Source organism: Phacochoerus africanus, chromosome X (assembly GCF_016906955.1).
Source record: "Phacochoerus africanus isolate WHEZ1 chromosome X, ROS_Pafr_v1, whole genome shotgun sequence".
Taxonomy (NCBI): Eukaryota; Metazoa; Chordata; class Mammalia; order Artiodactyla; family Suidae; genus Phacochoerus; species Phacochoerus africanus.
The window spans coordinates 14640324-14665306 of NC_062560.1; the positions used below are offsets into that span (position 1 = coordinate 14640324).

The 24983-nt window shown below is 42.8% G+C and overlaps 1 protein-coding gene across 2 annotated transcripts in view; it reads left to right on the forward strand.

The window, feature by feature from the left end:
* Nucleotides 1–23252: 23252 nt before the first annotated feature.
* Nucleotides 23253–24983, forward strand: part of LOC125118505 (carbonic anhydrase 5B, mitochondrial) — a 34613-nt gene continuing 32882 nt past the window's right edge. For both annotated transcript variants that reach the window (XM_047765077.1, XM_047765079.1), the window contains exon 1: nucleotides 23253–23333. The gene's annotated coding sequence lies outside the window, so the exon portion shown is untranslated. The remainder of the gene's footprint in view (nucleotides 23334–24983) is intronic.

Sequence of the window (24983 nt, forward strand, 5' to 3'; positions counted from 1 at the left end):
GGGCAATGCCAGATCCTTAACCCACTGAGCAAGGGCAGGGATCGAACCCACAACCTCATGGTTCCTAGTCGGATTCGTTAACAACTGCTCCACGATGGGAACTCCAAATCTATTATATTTTAATCCAGTGTTTCCCAGTCGGGGTGATTTTGTCCCCCAGAGAATATATGGCAATGTTTGGAGACACTTTCAGTTGTTACAATTGCAAGGGACAGGGACAGAGAGTTCCATGGCATCTAATGGTAGGTAGAGAACAGGAATGCTGCTAAACATCCTGCGATGCACAGGCCAGTCCCCTACAACAAAGAGTTATCCGGCCCCAAGTATCAATAGCGCCGAGTCTGAGGAACCCTATTTCCACCTAATGGTGCCACTTTCATGTGCAAATGCTTTTGAGTAATGACCGTGTGTTCCTTCCTAGTTTCCCAATATCAGAAACAGCAACTTAGGATTTAGTATAATGGAAGCAATTTTTTGCACTGACCTCTTGGTAAACTGGCATCATTCCTCAGCATGCCAATGGAAAACCTCCTACCTGTACAGAGTCAGTTTTCTCATTATCTGCGTAGGTACCATTGACGGGCTTCAGCCTTGACCGCTGTGTAGAAGCTGCTTCTTAGCGATGCACACTCTACCTTAGAGAGCTCTCAACTTGGACACGTCGTTCTTATGTGGAAAAGGATGCAGAGCAGAGTTTGCTTTTAGCCTTTTACACTGCTTGTGCAAGTGAGCTTGTACTTAAACTTGAGTCTTTCCTCTTTCTAAACTCTAATGAAGGCTCCTTTCCCTTCCATATTATCACCATCAGCTGGATTTATCAATTTATGAATTTCCTCCATCTTTGTTTCCCTTTTTTAACCCTTATTCTTTTTATTTGGGGTTATTCCATGAACATAACTAATAAGGAGAAAGAAAGGACCAGTTAAAGGCCTAAATAATGCTTCTCTAAAAATTACCAGAGTTCCTGTTGCAGCTCAGTGGGTTAAGACCCCAAGATAGTATCCGTGAGGATGTGGGTTCAATCCCTGGCCTCACTCGGTGGGTGAAGTATCTGGCATTGCCGTGAGCTGTAGTGTAGGTCACAGATGCAGCTCAGATCTGGCGTTGCTGTGGCTGTGGTGTAGGCCAGCAGCTGCAGCTCTGATTCGACCCCTAGCCCGGGAACCTCCATATGCTGCAGGTGTAGCTGTAAAAAGAAAAAACAAAAACATAAAGATTACCATATAACGAACTTATGGATACTGGTTAAAATGAGAGATCAGTCTAATATAGAAAAAATATGTAATTTTTTCATCATATGTACTATAAGCTTATAATTTATCATTTGCTTTATATTCTGAATATACTATCATAATAAGCTCATTTATCTTATTAATATAGCTAATGAGAAAGTAGAATAGTTAAACCTATTATCCTTACTTCTAATTAAATCTCAATATCACTGTTACTATAAGTGATTAATTTTACCCTCCCTCATCTACTTTACCTGGCTTGCCTAATTAAAATTTCATTTTATTTTTCTGTTTAAGGCTTATGGGAAAAGATCTTGTTTCAATTTTTAATATGAATTCTGTACTTAGACTGTATCCTTTTTAAACATCCCCTTCTTGAATAAACATTTAACTATTAGTATTAAGTAACAAGACTGAAAATACCGTGTAAGAAGGGATCACCTGTTGGGACCACTGGGATGGTTCCCATGCATGCTGTCTGAGGAGGCAGCCACCTCTCCCCTCCTTGTGTCCCCACTGGTCCTGCAGGCCCTCACTTTCCACAACATCCTCCAGTTTATTACCTTGGGGCTGGTTGAAAGTGCCTTTAACTTAAACGCATGTGCACTGCCAGCGTCCCTGTGCATCCCTCACACCATCTTGCACTTGCACTTAGTGCTTGGCCCTTGCATTTAGTAAGTACTCAGATAAAAACTAACCACCTCTACTGCAGGGCCGCTCTCACCTTTTGAGACGGACCACAGTTCGTCTGTGGGATGTGTATCCCTGCTTCCACTTGACTTTGGCTCCCTCTTGAAATTTTTCCTTTATGAAGCCAAGGACCCTCGCCTGGTGGCCTGTCCCAGGAATTCACCTGAGACGTGGGACATGACCATCCTCTTGTGCCTCATTTTCCTACAACATCTTTTTTTTTTTTTGGCTGCACCCATGGCATATGGAAATTCCTGCGACATTTTTACAAAGGATATTAATCTAATTTTTACCTTTAAAAAAAGCACTCAACTAACTACATATTTCTGATGGAAGTTGGAGTTTGTATAGCTTGGGATATATCAAATGGTCCTAAAAGATCTAGCTAGAAAATAAGAATACTGGATAATGGGATTTTTTTTTTTTTTTTTTCATGGCTGCACCTGAGGCATATGGAAGTTCCCAGGCACAGCAGCTGTGGCAGTGCTGGACCCTTTAACCCACTGCACTGGGCTGGGGATCAAACCCACACACACCTCTGCAGCGATCTGAGCCACTGCAGTTGGAGTCTTTTTTTTCCCTTTAGGGCCACACCTATGGCATGTGGAAGTTCCCAGGGTAGGGGTCGGGTCGGAGCTACAGCTGCCCGCCTACACCACAGCCACAGCAAGGCCAGATTTGAGCCTCGTCTTCGCCACCACAGCTCACGGCAATGCAGGATCCCCCATCCACTGAGAGAGGCCAGGGACTGAACCCACATCCTCATGGATACTAGTTGGGTTCGTTTCCGGTGGGCCACAACGGGAATTCCAAAGTTAGATTCTTAACCCACTGCACCACAATGGGAAGTCGCCCAAATTCTTAACAAGAGAAGAGTTAGGGGAGTTCCCATCATGGCTCAGCTTGGTATTGCCGTGAGCTGTGGTGTAGGTTGCAGATGCGGCTCCGATCCCGCGTTACTATGGCTCTGGCATAGGCCGGTGGCTATAGCTGTGATTGGTCCCTACCCTGGGACCCTCCATATGCTGCGGGTACGGCCCTAAAAAAGATAAATAATAATAATAACAATAATAATGATATAAGAGTTAGGGATTTCCTCTGTGGCTCAGCAGGTTAAGGACCCAGCATTGCTGCTGCAGCAGCTTGAGTTGTTGCTGTGGTATGGGTTTGATCTCTGGCCCAGGAACTTTCACATGCCTTGGGTGCAGCCAAAAAGAAAAAAAATAGGAGTTAGGGTCTTCTTATCACTTTTTATTTTAAGCAAGATACGAGCAGTGGCAACTTTTGTTAAATTTATTAAAGACTGGGTAACATATGATCTAAATCTAAGGAATGGACTTGCCATCAGGAAAACCTCATGGGTTAGTTGCATCTGGACATAGGACTCTTCATTTTGGCCTCATCCAAGTAAGCTGAGGACTAGCCCTTCTTGGAAAATTGCACTTAATGTTACTTAACAGTAGCAACCTCTAAGATTTTGTATCAAAGGAGATCTACATGCTTTATGCTTAAACAGTTCCTGTCACATAGCAGTCATTCAATAAATGCTAACTGTAATACTATTACCAATAAATCATATAACATGTTCATAGCTTGAGAAAAAAATGGAGCAAATGTTGATGAAGAGCAGAAATCAAAGGCAAATGATGCAAGAGAAAATTTCCAATCAGCATTTAAAATATCAAGGTAGAAGAATTGGGGGTAAAGATAAGAATACATGTAAGAAACCAGCCCAAGACATGACCCCCAACCAGCAGACTCCTGTTACAACACGCCAGATATCGCACTTTTCCCTTCTTCCCAGCTGCTTCGAGCTTGGTTTCTTCAATAAAGGGAGGGAGCTATTAGTAATGCAAGAACTACTTTTCCACATGTGGGAGGAAATGTCCAGAGTTATGAACTAAGTACAGCACATAGAGGTAGGCTTCTCCTCACATAAACTGTCATGATGAAGCTTGACCTGTTCATCATATCCTTAAGCATTTACTACTTTAGGATTCAGTGCAAAGCAAATAGGCTCTCACCGAGCTTCCATTATTAACTGTCTGCCATGGTGTCTGGCACCAGCAGGTACTCTACACAAGTTAACTGCATCTGATCTTAAGCAAATATTCACTGAGCGTCTGCTATATGGTCAGCAGCACTGTAGCCAGGGATGATGAGTGTACTTGAGAAGTATGAAACGGACAGGGAAGGACAATATTATTTTCCACTTTAAAAAAAATCTGTAAAGCAACAAAGGAACACACAAAAATATGGTGCTATAGTGATTTTTGGAGCACTAGTGAAAATATCTGGAGGAGGTGATGTTCAGGCAGAGTCTTGTGCAAGAGACCAGCACTGGAGAGGAGAAAGAACCCAGACACAGAAAACCCTGGGTGGAGATGGGAAGGAGAATGTTTGGCATGTGCGTTGGTGATGGTTACAGCATGGCACCGTGCGGAGGTATTGGGGGAAGCTGGAGGGGGTTGTTGGGACCAGGTGATAAGTGCTTTGACAGACACTGCCAAGGAGCTTGGACTTCATCTGGTGCCACTGAAGGCCCAGTTAATGTTTGTGAGTTAGTAGAGACACACTCAGATATGCTTGTAGGAGTAGCCCAGTGCATGGTATGGGAGAGACTGTTGCCAAGATGCCAGCCATAAGTCCATCGTAAGGATTCAGGGAGGAAGTGGCGGTATATCAGTGATGACAGTGGCACTGGGTGTGTGGAGAAGTGGGGACAGATGCAAGAGACCTTTAGGAGGCAGAATCTCAGGGCCTCCTGGCACTGAGAACGGAGGGTGTGGATGTGAAGGACCGCATCGATGTCTAGCCTGATAAGGGAGTGGAAAGAAACACTGTTAATCTGTTCGCGGAATCCGGGAGGGAAAGGAGTGCGATCGGGGCACGCTGAGGTTGAGAGACCCCCAGGACAGTGAGAGGAAGGAGGCAGTTGACGTGCTCTCCTCTTCTGTTCCTGTGCTTCTGGAATCCATTTACCTGTTTCAAGTCAAAACTTGTTCCAGAGTCCCCTGGTTTAAGACCCTGTAGATCCGGTATTCCACCAGTGCCACCACTCCTCCCCGCTCCCATCCCCAGAAAGTCTTCTTTCTCAGGGATTTTTCAGTTGCTTCACTCTTGAAGTTTTATTTTTTTCCCCAACTCTGTTAGTTCAGGAACTGCTTTCCAGATTACCTAGCACCCACCTCAACCCTCTTGGCTTCTTTTCTCACATCGCTCACAATTTGAAACCTTACAGAACAATGTAGAATCAGCAAATCTGAATGAAAGCTAATATTCCCTTTGGTCCAGGGTGTCACTTTTTACATGGAAACACTGAGGTCCAGAAAGGGTAGCATAAAGTCCATGTTCCCTATTATTTCCAAACTCTCCCTCTCCTGCTTCCCCCTTTTAAGTCATTTGTTCTACTAACTCCTGTCCCCTCTCTTCCTGCCTCCAGAGCCTCACTGCCGCCCCCGGGTGGTTGGAGGCACCATGGGCTGCCAGTCCAACAGGCACACTGAAAACTCCCAGTCCTCAGTATTGTTCTACCTTCCTAGTCCTTGTCGGCATTTGCATTGACGACATTTCTATATTGAAATCAGCATTAGCACCCCAGGACCTATGTCAGAGAATCCAAACCCTTTGGCCTCTAAGACCCAAACCCAATAGTCAGATGCATCTACACTCTTGCCCCCTTCCCATCTCCTCTGAGCCCTTCTAGCAGCGAGTCCAGGCTACCTCTGTTCTTTGTGTGGCTTTATTTCCACCCCCCCCGGGGGGGCATATGGGAGTTCCCAGGTCAGGGACTGAATCCTAGCAGCATATGCAACCTAGGTCACAGCTGCAGCATTGCCAGATCCTTAAAGCACTGTGCCAGACCGGGGATGAAATGGGTGCCTCCACAGAGACAAGCTGGATCATTAAGCCACTACGCCACAATCATACCATCCTGAATGCGTCCAATCTCAACTCTGTGTGGGTTTTTACATTATTTCCTTAACTTGCATACTGCGAGCTTTCATTTTTTACCTTTAAATGTTTTTAGCCATTCAGGGCTATCTCAATTATCAATTCCTTTGAGAAACTTTTCTTTTACTTTTTCTAAAAAAAATTTTTACAGCCGCACCTGAGGCACATGGAAGTTTCCGGGCCAGGGTGGAATTGGAGGGGGCAGTTGTGGCCTAATCCACAGCCTCTGTGGATTAGGAGCCTCTGTGGATTAGATCTGGCAATACCAGATTGGAACTGCATCTGCAACCTACAGGGCAGCAACCACAGATCCTTAACCCACTGAACCAGGCCAGGGATCAAACTCATATCCTCACAGAGACAATGGCAGGTCCTTAACCTGCTGAGCCCCAGTGGGAACTCCTCTTTTACTTTTTTGATAAAGTTTTATAATTGTCCAATATATAACCTGTGTACTCTCTCCTCCTGCATTCTCAAAGTATTTTTGTTCACATTCCTACATGCAGCCTTTGCCAACATGATTTACTTTTATACGCTGCAAAACCGGAACTCTCTGGAGGGCAAGGAATATATTTGGTTCTTTTTTTTTTTTCTTTTGCTTTCCTCATGGCCCATGAATATTTGATTGCTGAAGTGACTAATTCTTATCATAAACTGGATTTCTAAGATGCCCCAAACTCTTGGGAATGAAGAGTCTAGCGTTGCATTACATTTTTTTCTCATTTCTAGACAGAAAAGAAAAAACTTCCTAGACCGGAAAACATATTCTTTACGATACGATCTATCATAAACAAGGCTTTGGAATACTTTTATACTTTGGAATGTCTTTATCTTGATATTTTATGCCCTATTTTAAGATGAGACAATCTTGAGAAACTAGGATAATCAAAGGCTCATTATATTTTGTAGGTTAACAGCCATAATCATTATGAACTTGACTTATTTTTCACAGGCTAACATTGTTTTATCTCCGTGAAAGTTAATCACTACTTCTTGGAAACAAAAACTAGACAATCTGAGTGAATGTAATTTTGCCAAGGTTATATTCCCAAAGTGGAAATCAAGTCCTCTTGTGGTTCAGTGGGTTAAGGATCCAGCATTGCCACTGGAGAAGCCTGGGTCACTGCTGTGGTGCAGGTTCCATCCCTGGCACAGGAAATTCCAGATGCCTGGGGTGCAGGCCCTCCCAAAATAATAAAGTTGGAGTCTGAAGGACATTTTCCTAAAAAGGATGCATATGTGCCTCTCTGTGTGTCTCACTAGAACCAATAAGTTATGAGTGAATTAAATTAAAGCCAATAAATTATAATGAATTAAAACCAATAAATTATGAGTCCCATGTAGTAAAAGCAAGGCTATACTGAGTCTTCTGATAATTCTTCCTAGATGTTTAATTATTTACACTGTTTCGTGGATGTTATACTGAAAGTTTTTCAGTGTTGGCACACAATGCTTGATTTTCTAGACCAAAATTTCTGCAACCATGCATGCAGTAGGATTTTCAGTATGTAATTGCCTATTGAGCTGCCTGTTGGATTTTAGCCAGGTGTTTGGTGCTACCCACACGTACTTCCTTTACCAGCTTTCATATAGGGATGGAGGGGGCATCAGGCCATGTACCACTTTGCTTAGATGCTCTCATTTTCATAACAGAACCTTAAACTACCCCTTCTTGATATAGGAAGCTTATGAATTAATCACAATCTCAAAGTTTCTGCCCTTAAGTTTTGTCCAGCAACAGTGACCTTGTACATTCTGCCATATGATAGTTATCAACAGCCTATAATGAGAAACGTTGTTTTTGAAAGACTGTAAAAGACCTGCATGCAAGACCTCTATTCCTGCAAATCAGAAATGTGGACAGGTTGTTGCTTGCAGCCACTCAGCCATCCTGCAATGTTAATCACAAAACTTTTTCTGAACAGGGACTTGGCCACAATCCCAGCAAAGTTATTCAGGCAGCTCCTATGAATGGATCAGAGCTGAAATGGGAATTGAAGGCTACTTGCTATCCTAGGGAACAGTAATCTCAATGCCACCCTGGATTAGGCCAGACCATTCAGGACCTGTATACTTTACTCTGTTGAACAGGAAAGTTTGGATAGATCACAGCATTGGTTTCATGCATCGTGCTTTGTGGTTGCAGCCATGGTTTACATTGAGGGGAACTGTGTGTGATTTCTTATGACACTTATTTCCCACTTTCACTCACACCATCATCTTTGTGAGAAATTCAGATTTCTCTTGGTACTAAAAATAAAGAGAAACTCTACTTCTCAAAATCAATCAAACAAAACCTGTAGCTTTTGTCCTATAGACACTGGAACACCTTTAAATGATTGTCCTTTTGTCTTCTGATGGGAATTCAGAAGCTTACAGTCAAATTTCTGGCTCACATTTAACAAGGACATTTTCCTATGTGCTCACAAAAGAAGTTTCAGATCCAATGGCTTGCCTACTGATTTATCTTATCATTGGCTGCATCATTTTCTTGCTCTAAGTTCCCCTTTCCTTGATTCCTTCAACTATTTCTTTCATCCAGTATTGTCTATATTTTCATAAGTTGCCTCAAACATAAGCTATTGCTTAACTACATAAAATTAACGCAGTAGCTAACACAGTCTGTACTTGGTCTCATTTCTTGGTTTTTTTTTAAGGCAAAAATGAATGCCATTTGAAACATTTTATATAAATGAAGCAAAAATTTCAGGGTCTAAGTAAGCTTAATAAAAGCATTCTATTGAAAATTGTTATTCTCTCTGTTCCTTCTAGCTTAACATTGTAAATGTTCTCACTATCTTCAAGGCAGAAATGGAATGAAGGGTAGGAAGGGAAGAGATGGGAACTAATATGTGATCTAAAATCTTTACTGCTGGCACATATGAAGAATTATATGTAGCAAATCTTGTTACTGTGGAGAGAAAAAAATGGAGTTCTCCACCGGAGTTAAAAGGGCGTATGTTTATTTTTTAGACAAGGACCATAGGTCCATAGCCTTATTTCATTATACAAATGCCACTGGATCAGGCTCTGAGGCCTCAGCCAGTTTCTCAGGAGACCTGGACACCCCCCACAGGCATCCCCCTGAGGTTCTAGGGAATGGGTCTCCCAGGTGGGAGAGTGAAGAGGGCATGCACAGCGGGGTGGGACTGAGACAGAGTGCACCTAGATTTCCTGGGAAGAGATGGGCATGACCATGCAGACTGCAAAAATGTGGTATGAGTAGAGAGCAGGGGGACAGCCCAGTCAAGAGGGGCACAGTGGGACATGAGGGACATGACCAGTGGGCAGGAATGGGGCCTGGCTATGGTGGGAGGGGAGTGACCACTGACAGGCACAGAAGCTAGACAGGGGAGTGGCCTTGGAGGGAAAGGAATGGTGGATACAGGAGGGAAGAGGGTTAGCAGTGAGTTTATTTGCCATGGCCCAGCTAGCAGGAGGGAGCACAACGGCTTGGGTTTTACTGAAGAGGCAGTCGAAAGGGGACTTGGTTATGACAGAGCAGAGGGGCAAGGCCCAAGGGGTAGAGGTGAGCTCACAGCTGAGCTTGGAGGACTCAGCCTGGCCAAAATAAGAATGTATTAGGACTACCCCAAGCAATCTACGGATTCAATGCAATACTTGTCAAATTACCCATGACATTTTTCACAGAACTACAACAAACAATCCAAAATTTATATGGAACCATAAAAGACTCAGAATTGCCAAAGCAATCCTGAGGAACAAAACCAAGCAGGAGGCAAAACTCTCCCAGCATTCAGACAATGTTATAAAGCTACAGTCATCAAGACAGTGTGGTACTGGTACCAAAACAGACATACAGACCAATGGAACAGAACAGAGTCCAGAAGTAAACCCAGACACCTCCAGTCAATTAATCTTCAACAAAGGAGGCAACAACATAAAATGGGGAAAAGACAGTCTTTTCAGCAAATGGTGCTGGGGAAACTGGACAGCTGCATGTAAATCAATGCACAAAAATAAACTCAAAATGGCTTAAAGACTCAAACATAAGACCAGACACCACCAAACTCCTAGAAGAGAACATAGGCAAAACGTCCTCTGACATTAACCTCACAAATGTGTTTTTAGGTCAGTCTCCCAAAGCAACAGAAATAAGAGCAAAAAGAAACCAATGGGACCTAGTCAAACTGACAAGCTTTTGCACAGCAAAGGAAACCATAAAAAAAAAAAAAAACCAACAACAAAAAGACAACCTATGGAATGGGAGAAAATAGTTTCAAATGATGCAACTGACAAGGGCTTAATGTCTAAAATATACAAACAACTTATACAACTCAACAGCAAAAAAGCCAACAACCCAATGGAAAAATGGGCAAAAGACCTGAATAGACATTTCTCCAAAGAAGCTATAGACAGCCAACAAGCACATGAAAAAAATGCTCAACATCACTGATTTTTAGAGACATGCAAATCAAAACTAGTATGAGATACCATCTCACACCAGTCAGAATGGCCATCATTAATAAGTCCACCAGTAACAAATGCTGGAGAGGATGTGGAGAAAAGGGAACCCTCCTACACTGTTGGTGGGAATGGAAACTGGTACAACCACTATGGAAAACAGGATGGAGGTTCCTCAGAAAACTAAATATAGAACTACCTTATGACCCAGCAATCCCACTCTTGGGCATATATCCAGACAATACTTACCTTGAAAAAGACACATGCACCTGTATGTTCATTGCAGCACTATTCACAATAGCCAAGACATGGAAACAACCTAAATGTCTATCGCCAGATGAATGGATGTTAAGAAGATGTGGCATATATACACAATGGGATACTACTCAGCCATAAAAAAGGACAAAATAATGCCATTTGCAGCAACATGGATGGAACTAGAGACTCTCATACGAAGTGAAGCAAGTCAGAAAGAGAAAGACAAATACCATATGATATCACATATCTAGAATCTAATATATGACACAAATGAACCTTTCCACAGAAAAGAAACTCATGGACTTGGAGAACAGACTTATGGTTGCCAAGGGGGTGGGGGAAGGAGTGGGATGGACTGGGAGTGTGGGGTTAATAGATGCAAACTATTGCATTTGGAAGAACTATATCTAGTCACTTGTGATGGAGCATGACAATGTGAGAAAAAGAATATGTATGACAGGATCACTTTGGCTGTACAGTTGAAACTGACAGACCACTGTAAACCAACTATAATGGAAAAAATAAAAAATCAAAAAATTTTAAAAAGGGTGTATCAGGAGATGGGAAGGGATGAGGAGAGAACTTTGCCATTTAGTAGTAGGAGTGTGTCCTGAATAAGACCTGCAAGGCCAAGTGGAGCTGAGGGGTGTGGCTTTGAACTGAGGGGCCTTGTCATAAGGAATTACAGAAATTTGTGGCAATAGCCAGAGGCCAGAGAGATTTGAGGCAGCCATGAAGGTGGGTGGCCCAGACAAAGTACAAGAGCATTTGGGAGGGATACTGCTATGAGTAAGAGGGTCAGGAGAAGCACAAGGGACCATTTACCTATACATCCCCTGCAATACCTTGCCTTTCCCACAATTTCTTTTCTCTCCCCAAAGTCTCTGCATCTCCCACAATTCTTTGTTCTCAACCACAGTCCTCCACTGTCATCCACAATCCTGCATTCCGTCCCACTCAATGCTCTCTTCTCTCCCTTTAGTGCTCCTTTCTCTCTCACAATTTCTGTTTCTTCCACATCTTTATTCCCACCCATAATCCCATGTCTCTTGTAATTCATTTTTTAATGATCTTCTAGAAAAATTAAGGCATGACTGACATATTATTTTACTTTCAGGGACAGACATAAGGATTTGATATTTGTATGTATTGTGAAATGATGGACACAGTAAGTCTAGTTAACACCCATCCCCATATATAGGTACAAAATGTTTTTTTCTTGTGATAAGACCTACTCTCAGCAACTTTCAAATACATAATACAGTATTATTAACTATAGCCACCATGTTGTACATTACATCCACATGACTTAATTATTTATAATTGGAAGTTTGTACCTTTTGACCCTCTTTGCTCTTTTTGTCCACCCCCCTCCCCCAATTGCCTGCCTTCAGCAAACACTAGTCTTCTCTAGATCTATGAGACTGGGTTATTTGTTAGTTGGGGGTTTTTAGATTTCAAATATAAGTGAGATCATACAATATTTGTCTTTCTCTGACTTCTTTTACTTAGCATGATGCCTTCAAGATCCATTTATTTTGTTGAAAATGGCAAGATTTCATTCTTTTTATGGCTGAGTAGTATTCCATTGTGCATATATACACCACATTTTCTTTTTTTTAATTATTGACTTTTTAAAATCAATTTTCTTTGGCTGTACCCATGACACATGGAAGTTCCTGGGTCAGGGAATGAACCCATGCCACAGCAGCAACCCAAGCCACTGCAATGACAACACCAGATCCTTAACCCACTGTGCCACAAGAGAACTCCTGTACCACATTTTCTTTATCCATTCATCCACTGATGGACACTTAGGTTGTTTCTATATCTTAGCTATTGTTAATAATGCTACAATGAACATGGGGGTGTATTTATCTTTTCAAATTAATCTTTTCATTTTCTTCAAATAAATACACAGAAGTGGAATTGCTGGATCATATGGTAGCTCTGTTTTTAATTTTTTGAGGAACCTCCATACTGTTTTTCTATAGTAGCTGCACCAATTTATATTCTCACATGAGTTCTATTTTCTCTATATCCCAGCCAACATTTGTTTGTTGTCTTTTTGACGACAGCCGTGCTAACAAGTACAAGGTGATACCTCATTGTGGTTTCGATTTGCATGTCCCTGATGATTAGCAATGATAAGCATCTTTTCATGTACCAGTTGTCCATTTGTTTACCTTCCCTGGGAAAATGTCTATTCAGAGCCTCTGCCCATTTTTTAATCACATATTTTTTTTTGCTACTGAGTTACATGAGTTCTTGATGTATTTTGTATATTAATGCATTATCAGATATATGATTTGTCAATAATTTCTCCCAATCAATAGGCTGCCTTTTCATTTTGTTGATGATTTCCTTTGCTGTGCAGAAGCTTTTTAGCTTGATGTAGTCCCACTTGTTTATTTTTGCTTTTGTTGCCTCTGCTTTTGGAGACAGATCTGAAAAATCATTGCCAACACCTATGTTAAGGCATTGACCACTATATTTTCTTCTGGTTGTTTCATGGTTTCATGTCTTACATTCAAGTCTTTAATCCATTTTGAATTAATTTTTGTGTATAGTATGAGACAGCAGTTCAGTATCATTCTTTGCATGTGAATGTCCAATTTTCCCAACACAATTTATTGAAGACTGTCCCTTCCTCATTTTATATTCTTGGCTCCTTTGTTGCAAATTAATTGACCATATGTGTATAGGTTTATTTCTGGGCCTTCTTCCTGTTCCACTGATCTATGTGTCTGTTTTTATGCCAATACCATACTGTTTTTCTAAATTTAATTTTTATTTTACATTGGAGTATCACTGATTTACAAAGTTGTGTTAGTTTCAGGTGTAGAGCAAAGTGATTCAGCTATCTCTCTGTCTGTCCGTCTATCTATCTATCTATCTATCTATCTATCTATCTATCTATCTATCTATCTACATATCCATTCCTTTTCAGAGTCTTTTCCCATTTACGTTACTACAGACCATTCAGTAGAGTTCCTTATAATATATAGTAGTAGTATTCCATTGTAGATTATCTATTTTATATATAGTAGTGTGGTCCTTCTTGATTATCTATTTTATGTATTGTAGTGTGTATATGTTAATGTCAAACTCCTAATTTATCCCTCCCCCATTTCTCCCCATACCATACTCTTTCAATTACTCTATCTTTGTAATATAGTTTGCTGTCAGAGAGTGTGATGCCTCAAGCTTTGCTCTTTCTCAAGATTGTTTTGGGGGAGTTCTCATCATGGCTGAGCAGAAACAGATCTGACTAGCATCCATGAGGATGCAGGTTTGATCCCTGGCCCCCCTCAGGGGGTTAAGGATTCAGTGTTGCTGCGAGCTGTGGTGTGGTATAGGTCACAGACACAGCTTGGATCTGGCACTGCTGTGGCCGTGGTGTAGGCCAGTGGCTACAGCTCTGATTCGACCCCTAACCTGAGAACCTCCATATGCTGCAGAGGTGCCCCTAAAAAAGAAAAAAAAAAAGATTGATTTGCCTATTTGGAGTCTTTTGTGGTTTCACACAAATTTTAGGATTATTCAACATCTGTGAAAAATGCCATTGGTATTTTGATAGGGATTCCACTGAATGTGTAGATTGCTTTGGATAGTATGAACATTGTAACAATTTTAATTCTTCCAATCCATGAGCACACTATCTTTTTATTTATTTGTGTCTTTACCCATTTCTTTCATCAGTGTTTTATAGTTTTCAATGTACTGGTATTTCACTTCCTTGCTTAAATTTATTCCTAAGTATTTTATTCTTTTTGATGCAACTGTAAATGGGAATGTTTTTCTGTATTTCTCTTTCTGATAGCTTGTTATTAGTGTATCAAAACACAACAGATTTTGTATATTGATTTCGTATCCAGCAACTTTATTGAATTCATTTATTAGTTTTATTTGTTTGTTTGTTTGTTTTTGTCTTTTTTAGGGCCGCACCCACTGCATATGGAGGTTCCCAGGCTAGGAGTCTAATCGGAGTTGTTGCTGCCAGCCTGTGCCAGAGCCACAGCAACACAGGATCTGACCCGCATCTGCAACCTACACTACAGCCCATGGCAATGCTGGATCCTTAACCCAATGAGCAAGACCAGGGATCAAACCTGCAACCTCATGGTTCCTAGTCGGATTCATTTCCGCTGCACCATGATGGGAACTCGGAATTCATTTATTAGTTTTAATGGGGTTTTGGCCCTAACTTTCTTTTTTTGTTGTGTCCTTGCCTGGTTTTGGTATCAGGATAATACTAGCCTCATAAAATGAGTTTGGAAGTGTTCCCTTCTATGTTTTTGGAATAGGTTAAGGAAGACTGGTATAAATTTCTCCTTGAATGTTTGGTAAACTTTACCAATGAAGCCATCTTGTCCTGGACTTTTTTTTGTTGGGAGGTATTTGATTACTGATTCAATGTCCTTACCATTAAACAGTCAATTCAGATTTTCTCTTTCTTCATGATTCAGTCTTAGAAGGTTGGATGTATCTAGGAATTCAACCATTTCTTACAGGTTGTACAATTTGTTGGTATATAAATGTTTACCGTAGTCTCTTACAATCCTTTGTATTTCTGTGGCATCATTTGTAATATCTCCTCTTTCACTTCTGCTTTGAGCCCTTTTTCTTTTTTCTTGGTAAGTCTAGAGCTAATGGTTTGTCAATTTTGTTTATCTTTTCAAAGAATCAGCTCTTAGTTTCAGTGACTGATTCTATTGTCTTTTTAGTTTACATTTCATTTATTTCACTCTGTTTTTTGCTATCTTCTTCCTCTACCAACTTTGGGCTTTGCTTTTTCTTCTTTTTCTACTTCCTTGAGGCATAAAGTTAGGTTGTTTATTTGAGATTTTTCTTATTTCTTGACATAAGCATTTATTGCTATAAGCTTCCTCTTTAGAACTGCTTTTACTATATCCCATAAATTTTAATATGTTGTATCTCCATTTTCACTTATCTCAGGGTATTTTTTAATTTATCTTTTGATTTCTTCATTTACCCTTTGGTTGTTCTGTCCCCCAGTTTCCTAGTATCAGGTACTAAGAGGCTTAGTTATGACAGAGCATGAGGGTGGGGCCATGGGCAACCACTGCATGTGGCCCCAGGCACTGTGGAGCAGGAGGTAGTGTGGCCTGGGAGGGAGGGATATGATGCAATGAAGGTATGACCAGAATGTGAGGGGCACAGGCCCTGAGGACAAGACTGGGAGAAAAGTGAAGTGAATTGCCTTTCTCCCACAATTCCATTTTCTCTCTCAAATTTTCTGACTCTCTGATAACTCCCCATACTATTCCACAAATACCTTTCCCTCCCAGAATCCTCTTGCTCTTCCACAATTCTGTTTTCTTGAACTATCCTCCTCTGTGCCCTCCCATAATGCTACTTCTTCCCCCACAGTCCTCCATATACCCCCACAGTCCACCTGCTCACCCACAATGCCCCATGTGTTCCCACAATCCTTGGTGCTCTGCCCAAACCCCCATGTTCTCCCATAATCCTGTGCTCTCCTACAACCCTCCAGTGCTTTCCCACAATACTCTCTCCCCCAGTCCTCCAGCTCACACAATCTTCCTACTCCCCCACAATTCCCCAAGCTTTCCCACAACCTTGTGCCCTCCCATAATCTTCTGCTGCTTTTCCATAACCCTGTCTCTCCCACAATGCTACCTCTCTCCCATAATCCTCTGAGATTTCCCACAATTCTCCATACTATCCCATGGTCCTATGCTTTCCCTCATCCTCTGTGCTATTCCATAATTCTGGGCTGTCCCACAATCCCCTGTGCTCTCCCACAATTCTGTTTTCTCTCATAATTCTTTCTTTTTTCCCAGAATACTCCATGCCCTCCCACAATCCTTCAATATCTCCCACAAGTCTCTATTCTCCCATAATTTCATGTCTCTTCTACAACTCTCCCTTGTGGATTGATAAGGGTCTTGGCTATATGTGCCAGAGAATGGATATGGATAACTGGTGTGTGGCTCTAAGAGGACGGGAATGCTGTATCGAGATGTGTGCTCATGCAGGAGCAAAACTGCAATGACCTAGAAGAGATGGTCATAGCAAGAGGGCATGGCCAGAAGGTGAGAAGCGATCCAGCAGGAAGGAGATGGGTAGAGTAGGGGTTAATTCTTTTTCTTGATCTCCAATAATACCTTGTTTTTACCACAATTCTGTTTTCTTCCACAATCCTCCTGCTCCTCCACAATTCCCCATGCTGTCCCACAGTGCTATGACTCCCTCACAATCCTTCCATTAGGTCTCCAAATTCTGTTTTCCAGAGTTCTCTGTTTTCTCCTAAAATGCTCCATTCTCTCCCACCATTACCTATCTCTCCCAGAATTCTCTCCCATAGTTTTACCTCTCCTCTAACTCTCTTTGACACCTAGATAGAGAACATGAGTATAATGCATCACAGAGTGGCTCTGAATGGAGAGTAAGGTGTCCAGGAAACAGCTGGGGAAGTGGCCATAGAGGGAGAGGTAGGTTGTTAGTTTAAGTGGCATGGTAGTTTTGAAGGAGCAAAGATGGCAAAGCAGAAGAGGCAGGGCAAATGCAAAGGGAGAATTCTCAGTCTCTCCCACAATACCTTGCCTTTCCCACAATTCCTTCTCTCTCCCCAAATTCCCTGCTTCTTATCTATCTTTGTTCTCATCCACTATTGTCTGTCTTAACCCACAGTCCTCCTTGCTGTCACACAACTGCTAGTTCTCTCCCACAATTCTCTCTCTTCCAGATCTTCTATTTCCTCCTATAATGCGCCTTTCCCAAAATTCCCTGTTCTCTCCCATAATTGTATGTTTCCCTCTTTGTGGTGCTTTAATAGTGGGCATGTTTATTAAGGTATGCAGGGGGTGTGGCTCTGGCAGTAGCTGCATAGTCACAGCACTGAGCAGAGGATTTAGCCTGCTGCAATAAAAGGGAAAAGGTCACGCCTAGATGAAATGTTAGAAGCTTGCCCAGGCTATTTGGCTAATGTGGAGTGCAAAGACTGTCTAAGAAAAGTAGGAATATGGGGTGTTCCTGCTGTGGTGCAGCAGGTTGAGGATCCAGCATTGCCACAGCTGTGGCATAGGCTGCAGCTGCAGCTCTGATTTGATCCCTGGCTTGGGATCTTCCATATGCTGAGGGTGCAGGCAAAAAAGAAAAAAGAGAAAAAAGAAAAAAAAATGTCAGCACATGGAAGGGAGGAGGGAGAGGAAGTGGCTCGGATAAGAAAAGTTTGATCAGACAGAGTGAAGGGGTGAGACTCTAGAGGGATGGGAATGGCCATGAAGGAGCCTAAGAGCAACCAAGGGAATGTCCTAAGACTGAGAGGCATGGGGGGCAGTAATTAGGACTTAGCTCAGGTGGCATGGCCAAGGTAAGGCATAAGGGCCTATTCTCTGTCTTTCTCACAACATGTTGTGCATTAGGGTTCTCTAGAGAAACAGAATCAAAGGGAGATACACACATATACAGAGAGAGAGAGATTGAGATGGTGGAGGCTTGATAACTCCATAATCAGCAGGGAAGGCTGGCAGGCCAGAGACCCAGGGAAGAGTTGAGTTCAAACACAGTTGGTTGACAGAATTCCTCCAGGAGTGGTCAGTCTTTGTCCTATGAAGGCTTTCAGCTGATTGGATAAGGATCATCCACATTATGGAGGGTATTATGCTTTACTCAAAGTCCACTGATTTAAATGTTAATCTCATTGCCCCCCAAACTCCACCTTCACAGAAGCATCCAGAATAGTGTTTGACCAATGCTGAGCACTGAGCACTGTGGTCCAAGCTGACACATAAAATTAACCGTCACACCTAGTCTCCCAAAATTCTTTGTCCCTCCCACAATTCTCTGTTCTTGCCCACAATCTTTCATTCCCTCCCAGAGTTCCTTCCCCCCTCATTCTTTCCTATCCCAAAATTATTTTTCTTCCACAATTCTTCCTTTACTCACAAATTCCTGATTCTCTCCTAGACTTCTCCATTCCCTTCTACATACAATTCCATTTTCTCCCACAATTTTCTGTCCTATCCCACAATTTCCCATTTTCTCCCACAATTCTTTCTCTGAAAAAACTGTCCATTCTCTCTCACAAGTTTCTGGTCTTTCACACAATTATTTATTATAGCAAGTGACTAAAAATCTCGTAACTTTAAATGTGATTTATACCTGTCTATGAGTTTTCTGAAGATGGAAAAATTATAAATTTGTAAGTTTTATGTAATATACTATATATTTCTCTCCTATATCAATGCTACTCAACATGTGTCCCAACAGTAGGTGCCAATTCTCACAGTATTAACAGTCTAGGATTAGGAGACGAACTTGGCCCAGAGGCGAAAACAACTCATTGCTTCCTTCATCAAGAAAGCCTTGGAGTTCCCATGATGGCTCAGTGGTAACAAACTCAACTAGTATCCATGAGGACCTAGGTTCAATCCCTGGTCCTGCTCAATGGGCTAAGGATCTGGCATTGCCGAGAGCTGTGGTGTAGGTCACAGACATGGCTTGAATCTGACATTGCTGTGGCTGTGATGTAGGCCAGCACCTCCAGCTCCAATTTGACCCCTAGCCCAGGAACTCCCATATGCTGCAGGTGCGGCCCTAAAAAAGACACACACACACACACACACACACACACACACACAAAGGAAAGAAAGCCTTGTTATGAAAAAAAAAAAAAAAAGGCATCCTAACTAAACAACATGCTTAGTGACATATCAGATTTACTTTCTAGTTCAAGTTTTTTATCTCAGCTTGGACGACCAGTAACTAGCAATTCCTGGACTGGCACCTGAACAGTATTGCCTTTTTTGATTCTTTTTTCTTTTTTTTTTTTTTTTTGTCTTTTTGCCATTTCTTGGGCCGCTCCCACGGCATATGGAGGTTCCCGGGCTAGGGGTCGAATCGGAGCTGTAGCCGCCGGCCTACACCAGAGCCACAGCAACTAGGGATCCGAGCTGCGTCTGCAACCTACACCACAGCTCACGGCAACGCCGGACCGTTAACCCACTGAGCCAGGGCAGGGACCGAACCCGCAACCTCATGGTTCTTAGTCGGATTTGTTAACCACTGCGCCATGACGGGAACTCCTGCCTTTTTTGATTTATATTCCAGTTCCTGGTATATAAATGAGCAGTCATTGAAGTAGTCAATAAGCAGGCGCTGAAGGGATAAAGGAATGAATAAATCTTCAACAACATCATTCCTTCAGCAATATTTACGGAGCACCCACCGATGTGCCAGGTACTATGTTAAGTGCTGGTGATACAAAGTTGAACAAACTTAGCAAAGTCTTTGCTCTCATGGGATTTCTACTCTAGTAAACAACTAACCAACAAACAAGGCAATATACAAACAGATAAATAATTTCAAACTGTGAGATATAACATGAAGAAAATGAGGTAGATTATGTGACCGAGACAAAGAGGTGGGGCTGCTTCTCAAAGTGTCTTTTATGGAACATTGGGTTTATATCTACTGGCAGATTGCTTCAAAGGCAGAGTCTCAGCCCAGAACCACTTAGTCAGAATCTGCATTATAACGTGATCTCCAGGTGATTCCCATACCCAGGACAGAGTGAGAGGCTCTGGATACAACTTCAGATATGGTTGTCAAGAAAGACATCTCTAAAGAGATGGCGTTTTAGCTGAGAACTGAATGATGAGACAAAGCCAGCCATGTAAATCTAGGAAAAGAGTGGTCCAAACAATGGAAACAGCAAAGGAAAATGTTCTGAGATAGAATGGACAGAAGAAGATCAATGTGGGTGGGACAGAATGAGGGCAAGACCTTGGACTCCCTACTGTCAGATTTTTTTTTTTTTTTTTGTCTTTTTGCCATTTCTTGAGCCACTCCCGCGGCGTATGGAGTTTCCCAGGCTAGGAATCTAATCAGAGCTGTAGCCACGAGCCTACACCAGAGCCACAGCAACGCGGGATCTGAGCTGTGTCTGCAACCTACACCACAGCTCACGGCAATGCCAGATCCTTAACCCACTGAGCCAGGGCAGGGACCGAACCCGCAACCTCATGGTTCCTAGTCGGATTCGTTAACCACTGCGCCATGACGGGAACTCCCCTAAACAGAAAAGTTTTGATGGCTCACAGAACTGATTTAATGCACTGTGCCAACTGTTTACATTGAGGGGACCTGTGTTTAACTCTTTATGATACTATTCCCCACTTAGGTCACTACATCATTTAAAGGAAGATACTAGATTTCTCCCAGGACTAAAATTCAAGAAAAACTGTTTCAAATAAATAAATAAATAAATAAATAAAAGGTTGATTTTTATCTTACCAAGAACACTGGAAGACCTTAAAATGATAGCCATTTCCTCTTTTCTACTGCCATTCAAAAGCGTAGGGGCAAGTCTCTGGCCACCTTAAATAACCATTTTGTTTTTGGTTTTGGTTTTGGTTTTTTTTGTCTTTTGTCTTTTTAGGGCCGCACCCATGGCATATGGAGGTTCCCAAGCTAGGGGTCCAATCGGAGCTACAGCTGCCAGCCTACACCACAGCCACAGCAACGCCAAATCCAAGCCACATCTGTGACCTACATCACAGCTCACAGCGACACTAGATCCTTAACCCACTGAGTGAGGCCAGGGATCGAACCTACAACTTCATGGTTCCTAGTTGGATTTGTTTCCGCTGAGCCACAACAGGAACTCCTTAATCATTTTGGATCTGATGGCCTATACACTTAAATGGTAATCTTATCACTAGCTGCAGTATTCTCCTTTCAATAAATTCCCCTTTTCCTGGCCCTATCAACTGTTTTGTTTATCCAGCAACATCTATATTTTAGTAAGCTGCTTCAAACCATTTGTGGAAGGAGTTGAAGTAGAACTAATTGTATAAAAATCAGCTCATTAGGAGTTCCCGTCGTGGCGCAGTGGTTAACGAATCCGACTAGGAACCATGAGGTTGCGGGTTCGGTCCCTGCCCTGGCTCAGTGGGTTAACGATCTGGCATTGCCATGAGCTGTTGCAGACGCGGCTCAGATCCCGCGTTGCTGTGGCTCTGGCGTAGGCCGGTGGCTACAGCTCCGATTCAACCCCTAGCCTGGGAACCTCCATATGCCGCGGGAGGGGCCCAAGAAATGGCAATAAGACAAAAAAAAAAAAATCAATTCATTAGATTGGGCCCCTAACCTGGGAACCTCCATATGCCGCAGGTGCAGCCCTAAAAAGACAAAAAAGTTCAAAAAAAAATCAACTCACTAATTTATACAGACTGTATTTGGACAAACTTCTGTGAGTTCATTTTTCAGGCAAAAATGACTGACAGTTGAAACATTTTATAAATGAGGCAGAATTCTTAGGGTCACGGTGAACTTCATAAAAGCATTATGTTGAAATGTTCTTTTCTCTGTGTTCCTTCTAGTGCAACATTTTGAATATTCCCACTGTCTTCAAGCCAAAAAAGATTGGAGGGTGGGAAAAGAAGACAAGATAACTTAATATGCTATCATAAAAACTTTATTGCTGGCATATGAAGAAATAAAAGCAGCAAATCTTACTGCTAAGAAGATAACTGCCATCTTTCTACACATGCCAAAAGGGTTTCAATGAAGAATTATTGAGAATTCATTGTGTAAAGAAGAGTACTAAGTGCAATAAAAGTGGCTTCCTATGTTTGCTATCCAAAAATATTCCTACTAATCAAATCAGGAAGACCTGTGATTACCAAATCCTTTTCTACCTATCAACCCTTGCCAAATCTTTCTCTTTCTCATGATTTCTTGTCACATCCCAACCCAAGCTGGGGCTGTAAGCTCCCTGAGGCTTGTCAGGTGAACATGTACTTAATAAATATGACTTGAAATAATGAATCAGAGATTTCTGTACAGGGATAGGAAAGCTGGTTATAACCTCTATACATTTTCCTTGTGGACCCACGGTTAAAAGTGGAGAGAGTAAAGCTAGCAGAATAATGTCAGCGCACTGAGGGTGGCAATCAGAGTTTTAACTTTAAGTGTTTCAATTTAAGTCTCAAAGGGCCCTAGACCGCAAAAGCTCAGGGGGAAGGTCATTAGCCAGAGACATCAGGAAATACAAGAATTCTGCCTCCTCCATTCATCTGCCTAGCATTTAAGGTCCGATGAGCGATTAGAAGCAACACAGGTCCCCAGCTCTGGTTTAAAAGACATGAAAACTGGCTGGAAAAAGCACAGGCTCATATTTCCAGTTCAGAGGACATGAAATCTGAGTCAAAGAAACTCGGGTAAAGTGGACTTGAAAACTAGAGGGAAAAACACGGCTGAAACACCTACCCAGAGTCTGCGCTTCCCTGAACCACCCGCTCTCAGTATACCTAGTCTTGATGTTTGGAAATGGGAGAAACCTGAGGAAACTAACTTTTTAAACGAGGCTCTTAAGCCTGGGGTCTGATTTCACCAGAAAAAAAACTTTGCCAGACCTCAGTTCCCAAGGCCCTGGAGAACTTCTGTAGAGACATGGGGGGTGCCACCCACGCAACTTCGAATTCTGGCAACAAAGTTCCGCCGCAAGGTGGGAGCGTGATGTCCTAAGCAGGCCTTGAGGGACAGGACCAGAGCGGAACTTGGGGGCGAGGCCGGGGAGGGACACAGCTTTGGCACGAGGGGCGTGGCCATGCCAAAGCGCTGGGGCTCAGCCTGGAGGGGCGTGACTATTTCCTATGGGGCGTGGCCTGGAGGGGTACAGGCGAGGCGTGGTCTGGGCAGCGGGGCGTGACTACGATGGCCACTCGCTTCTGCTGCGGACTGGAGCAAGCTGCAAGGTTCGTGAGCTGGGGAGAGGCTCAGGTAAGGGCGACCAGCCGAGTGGAGTCGGGCCTATAGCGGGGCAGACAGGGTCTCAGGGCCGGGACAGCTGTTAAGTCTTGCGAGTAGCTGCGGGGGGAACGCAGAGGCGAGTAGGGCATCGCCTTCGCCTGCCCTCTCCCACCCGGCAGCCTTCTTCTACAGGGGGAGCCACCAACCAGATGGCTGCACCTCCTTTAGGATTATCTGCACTCGACGGGAAAACAGCCGTCTCAGGGAATTTTTGGGGTGCGTGAGGGCAGTTCCTTAAGAGGGAGTTTTGCTAGGGGTGGTTGGATTTGAACAACTCAACCAAGTCCAACCCTCTGTGAAATAGCAGGAGGCCGGAATAAGGGCTGCAGATCTGCGAGTGCAGTTCCAGAAACCGAGGCGCAGCAAGGTGGGACTGACTTGGGTCCTAACTGTACTATTCTCCACACCCCCAACCCCCGCCCCCGCAACGCACGCAATAGGCCAGAGTCTGAGGATGGAGTCACCACCACCACCCTCTGGGCAGGGCAACCGCATCACAGCTGTGTCACGTGGACAACTCTGAGCCCTCTCCATTCCGCAATTCCCTCTAGCCTTTTTGTTTGGTGCCCCGCCCCAAAGCTAGAGGAGAAGCTCCGAAGTACAAACACTGCTGATGTCTGTGAGTCTTTGTGGCATTCGGTGTTAAATGCTAGTGCCTTGAGGTTGATGGCAACTTGTTAATATTAACGTAAGTGCCCTCCCCTCTGGTGTGTTTTCACTGGGAAAGTTTGAGAAGATACAAGAAGTTAATGTGTACACCTTAATTTGGATAGAACTTGATCTCACTCAGCCACTGAAAACCACATTGCTTTCTGCTTCCCCTTTTCCTTCCTTTACTGCTAATCTGGCCATCTCTGCTCTGCTATTAAAAACCTTGACGGAATATGGAAAAGGAACTGCCAGATTTCTCTGGTGAGGGAAGCTGCCCCAGACCTTACCCTCCTCTGCTCCTGTACATCCCTCAGAGCGATCTTGCAAATTTGGGGAATGGAAAACTTTTCCACTATCTAGGGCCTTCCTCCTTTACTTGGACAATTTTTACATAGTACCAGGACTGAAATTCATCAAAAGGCAGGGCACCATTCTCTCTGCCTGTACACACCTGCTCTGTTGTCCCTGGAACCAGGCAAGATGCTGTGACTGCTCACAGTCAGAACTCAATAAAGACTGAGTGAATTATGAGTGAATATGAACATTTTGGAAATCTGATGGAAGGAGGGAAATACATTTCATATCATTGGCTGCACTGGGGTAGTTAACTGCAGCACACAAAGCAGTTATTACAAATGGATGTTGAAACTTTTGGCAATCCCAGATTGGGATCCTGGTCTCAAAGAAGTGGGTGAGAGGAAGAGATTCAGCTTTCTCAGTCAAGACATAGCGACATAACCTTTAATTTCCATTTCAGGGAACTGCAAGTCTTGCTTCCTTTGGAAATCAGGAGGTGAGAAAAGAAAGGGTTAATTCAATAAAAAATCAAGGAATTTTTAAAAATGTAATTGTAAACTTTAGAGTACTTTTTCTGTTTTGCATACACATAAATGGCCTAATCAGGCACAGTTCAAACTACTGTCATTTAATAAATACGCGATTTATGAATGATGCTTTAAAGGCTTTCAG